Raw genomic sequence first — 5299 nt, 5'->3', positions numbered from 1 at the left:
TTCAGGAGAGGGGTCGCACAGAGACGCCATTTTTCTCTCAGAAAACAGAAGTGGCAGAACTCTCAATCAGTACAGGGGAAGAGACACAGTAACATATTATAACGAGCAAAATCAACATGCTGCTTGTTTTCTTCTTGTTTCCCAACATCAGGAGCCGCCTCCTCCTCCTCCTCCTCCTCCTCCTCCTCCACACGGCAGTCGACACTTTCGCCAGCCATTTATTGGATTATATTTATCTCAGGTCATTCCTTTTGTGTACTTTTGTATTGTGAAAGACTGAGTTGCAGCACCAGCAAATGTCAGAAAAACACCTGCAGGAAATGAAATGATCAAGTCTGGGACAACAATTCAATGCGGTGCTGTTGTTTATTTTGCCTTTCACATTGCCTTAGTTTCTGGCACTGTCAAAATACAACAGAATGTTATTTATATAACATATTTAAATATATAATATTTAAATGCCATTATTTTCTCTAAAATATTGCAATTGCGATGTGATTTGCCACGGGGAATGTACCAAACAAAGATGCTTTCTTAAGTCTGTAGACTACGATGTGTGGGCCAGGGCATCTCTGCAGCACGAGTATTTTTACACACATACCACCTTTAACAAACATTGCACCTCCTGCAATTTGAAAATTGCCGCCAGGCCATGTTGTAATTTTGATAAAATGTTGATTAATTGTTCAGCCCTAATCTGCAGGAAGTTAAACAATAAAGAAACGTTTTGGGAGAAAATTTTGGTGGCTGTTAAATCAATAGTTCAATATGGTGCAGTTTTATATTTTGCCTTACATTAAAACAAAATAAATTGCTGGCACAATAACTTTCAAAACAGCACAATAATTACATTTACTCAACTGGAAGACTATTTTAGCCAAAGTGACTTACATTTGAGGAACAACATACAAGACTCAATAAAGTATGAAATCTACGAGCGACATCAGATACTAGTAAGAGCTCAGTACGGTATCAATCAGTGTTTCCCATTAATTAACAAGAGTCTAATTTGTTCCACCATAGTTTCAAAATGAACCGAAAATATTTTTACACATCTCACAATAGACCTCCGTTGTGTTTTGTGGGCGCTGCTGTGAGCTCGCACACTAACAGACACGTCTGTGAAGAGATTAAGTTAGCCGCACCTGAATTTGGAGTGCACACGTATTCAAGCCTTTACGGTAAGTGAAAGGGCCCAGAGCGAGCTGACAGGCAGGTTAGAGACTTTATCCTGTCAGGTTGTCTCTTTAGTATGATGAGAGGCTGTGAAGACCAGAACCACATAAAACATATTTATCAAACCGGGTCGGATGGATTTAGCGCGAGAGGAAACACATGTGACAACGTCCGGTTTTCAAAATAAGGCGTCTGTACAGGATGGAAATAAGAAAACAAAAACAACAGTAATAAAATGTTAGGGAAATGACTTACTTATTCTATTTTCTATTCTTTGATTTAGCGTTGCTGGAAAAACATTAAATACATTTGTTAACTTTTGCTGTTTCATTTACAGCTCTACAGTGGGTTTATGACCAAATAGTTTATTAGAGCACAACACTGTTTACAAGAGTGCACCGTTCTTCATAGATAGCCTCTTAATTTTGCACCAAATTAATGTAATTTTCTTCCATTCCACCCACCACAGTCTCTTAAAATCCTTCGTGAAACACTGAATCAATCCATTATTTACAGTATTATTCTTCATCGAAGTGTAACGAACCAACTAATTAACCCTAATGAAATCATTCCACCTCTTTAACGTCTTGACACGTGAGGGCGATGAAGATGACGTGGTCGAGGTGTCAGTGTGAAGCTGATGGATACAGAACAGTAACCGAACCAGCAGCAGCTGCAGCAGCGACGCGCTGTGTGAAACATGTCTGAGCGGCGTCAGGCGGAGCTTCGACCCGTGATCGACCTCAGATTCCTATGATTTGTGCTGAGCTGTCGCATTCAGCATTTCACCAAGAGAGACTAACTGTGTGTGTTTGCAAGTGTCAGTGTGCATCAACATGTGTGTAACCACGTGTACTCGTATTAATGTGTGTGTGTCTGACTGTTAGTGTGTGTGTGTGTGCTGGAGCGTGAGATGAGATGTAGGTCAGTACTAACTCATTCATGCCCGAGGTTTAACAGAAACACACTGACACAAATGTGTGTCTCTCTCCAACACACGCACACACGCAGAGTTGGTGTCATCGCCCCTAAACTAACGCTGTGTTCCCACCACATGAACTTTACTCGAGAACCAGGAACCTTTGGAGGAACTCACTGGGTTTCCACCACAGGGACCAGGATCTAAATTAAGTTCCAGGCCCCTAAAAAAAGTCCCTGCTCGGTGGGGCTAAGTCGAGCGTTTCAGGTGTTTTGTTGTTACTTTTCCACCGTCGAACCAATAAATCATGGTCAACACCCAGACAGCCACACGCGTCTCTGCGATGTCACCTGAGATCGTCTGCGTTATATTTACAGCTCGGAAACAGCAGCCGGTGTGCGGCGAGTGAAGTCCGGCTCCTCTTCTCCAAAACAAACTGATTACAGCAGGTAATCAAGCTCGTTAAACATCACGTTCCTCCGACGCTCAGACGGAGACAGACGCGATGCTGCTGCTGATCTGCAGCTCTTGTTGGCTGGAAATATTTTAAAGACCAACAAACTGTTTATATGTTTGTGTTGGGAGTTCTTTGAAGAACCTGATGGCTTTTTCCAGTTTGTCATTAAATTTGTTGTGAACTTGAATTGTGCGTTTCACACACAAAAACAAGAAGCTTTTTTTTTAATGGTCAAACATTTTGTTTTGTTGTTATAATCCAATCAAATCTGATGTTCATATCTACATTTTGCTCATGGATAGTGACGTTTCTAAATAACGATGCCTGTCCGTTGCTCTGTGCGGCGTACGTCAGTTCTTTAGATCGCGATGGAAACACACAACGATGGGCTGAAGGACCGTTTAGTGCCGGGTACTATTGGTGGAAATGCGGCTTTAGCTACACTAGAGCCTGAGCGATACGGGTTTTTGAGACAGACACAGATATTTGAGAATTTTAAAATCCGATATTTCGTGGCTTAACAATAAACATAAATACAGGTCGTAATAAGCTGCTACATAATCGTCCTGACGAGGAACCACATATCTTTTCAGGCCAGTCTTACCCTCTGCTGCACCTCTGTGCATATTCAATGAGCTGCAAAACCTGGAAGCTACAAACTCATTGTTGGGTTCTAATAATACATCCAGGAGCACACCTCCATTCTATTCTCCTTCGCCTTCGTCTGTTCCCTCCAGTTTTTCCTCTTCATCACATCATCCTTATTATATATCTCTCGTTTTCTCTCCGTCTTTCCCATCAGCCATCTGAGGTCCTGTTAGCGGTGACCTAGTTGTAGGGCGGCCTCCTCTGGCCTGAGGACAGGGCAGATCATCACACACACATTACTGCTGCAGCTTTTTTCTAATTCCTACTAAATAAATGAGCCTCATGTTCATGAATCAGATCAGACCTACATGGGATCATATGCACGCTCTGATTCCTCTGACCTCTTTTCTCAATGCAGAGTTTCCCGCTCCGCTGTTATTTGTTTCTGGATTACAGTGACAACATCGACATGGACAGACCTTACACCTGCCTCAAGGTGTGGAGGCACATTTTCCCGTAATTACCATATTTTAACAAATACACAGGGTCCTGTCCTAAAAGCAGCTCCTCTACATCCACTCTAATGTTCAGTTTGACAAAACAACTATATTACATTAAAGCTGAACGCAAAGTAAAATCTGTCTTTGATATAAACCAGCATACGTACGCTTGAAAAAATTCTAATTGTCAAGAAGAAGAAATGTACGTTTTATTTATTTTTCTGCCACTGATCATGAATAACTTGATCGTATCTGTGTGGAAACTAAAAAGCAGCTGTAATATCATTCAGTTCAAAGGGAGCAGGTGTTGTTAGCCGTTAACCCGAGTTCAAGGTTAACGTTCAGAACTACTACAGTCTGATCAGCTGCGATCACGACAGCTGGACCCATGAAAGAAGGACGGCTAACGCCAGCTACCATTGTACTTTGTATTTCCCAACGCACCGGTGCACACGAGAGGATTTAAAAAATGTAAGACACCACAGACATAACGACAGAATGAACCGATGTTTAATCTTTTAATCTTAACGCCACTTGGCCTTTATACTAAAACGGTTTCAGAGCGGCGATCTCGCAGAATCTCGCGTGATCGAACGTGACTTCAGACAGAAACAAACAAAAGCAGAGAATCAAACTGTGGATGAACTCGAGGCTGAGAAGAGGGAATCAGCAGGTTTCTAGCCGGATATCCTCTAGTGTGCGGCCAAATAAAGAGAATTCAAATATCAGTTTAAGTTTATGTCAGAAATTCTGCTCAGACTCTGAATAACAAACATTTCTGGAACACTGATCATAAAGCGCGTTGAGCCGAGGTCGAGCAGGGTGGCGAGTTATCACCAGCCACAGGCAAACTGAGTCTGTGGCGCGTTCACATGCCAGTGAGAAGCTCGGACATCTGAGCGTTGCGTTCATGGACAGTATGCAGTTGAAACTTCCTCGTAATTTCTTCTCCTTAAAAGAAAAGCTTGGAGGTCAGGAATGAACCTCGGGACTCGAGCTAACGTGGACGTTCCCGAAAAGGTCGTTTCAGATGCGTCTTTGTCAAAATGTAAAAATAAAAATAACTATCCAAACCATTTATCTGATTTAATCCTACATGCATGTCTGTGTGTGCGTTAGAGTAAGTTACTTTGAATCAGATCCAACAAGACCCGACTGTGAACGGCTCATGTAAAACACACACAGGTCTGTTTGTACCTTCTGTCAGAGGAGGCCAGCAGTCTGCTTTTACCTTACAAGGACAGGTCCCTCACTGTGTCCGTCTGCGCTTGTGTTTAAGATTAAATGCTTAAAACAGAGCTGGGCTGCACTGAATCTATGAGTTTTAAACACCTGTTCTCTTATGTTGGTCTTCTTTTGCACATCACCGCCATTATTACCTTTGTTCTAGGGATGTCAAGAGAACCGATACTTCAGGACCAAGTCGACGCCAAACAATAAAAACAATTCTACCGTTGGTGTAACGATTCTCCAAATCCATGGTTCGATTTTGGATTTAATCCAACTAGCAGGCAAGATCACTCGATGACTGGATCAAAACAGTCAGGTGACACACGGAAGACAATAAAATAGGTTTGTGGTGTAATCTTTATAGAATATAGGCCTACAGCTCGCCTCTGTAGAGCAACTTCCTCCCCTTGTTCAGTTTAACTTCAGTTT

Source organism: Micropterus salmoides, unplaced genomic scaffold (genome assembly GCF_014851395.1).
Source record: "Micropterus salmoides isolate LMB-PRFRI ecotype aquatic unplaced genomic scaffold, ASM1485139v1 Ms_hic_scaffold_15, whole genome shotgun sequence".
In the NCBI taxonomy this organism is placed as follows: domain Eukaryota; kingdom Metazoa; phylum Chordata; class Actinopteri; order Centrarchiformes; family Centrarchidae; genus Micropterus; species Micropterus salmoides.
The sequence above is the reverse complement of the archived record's forward strand: the minus strand, read 5'-3'. Positions refer to the sequence as shown.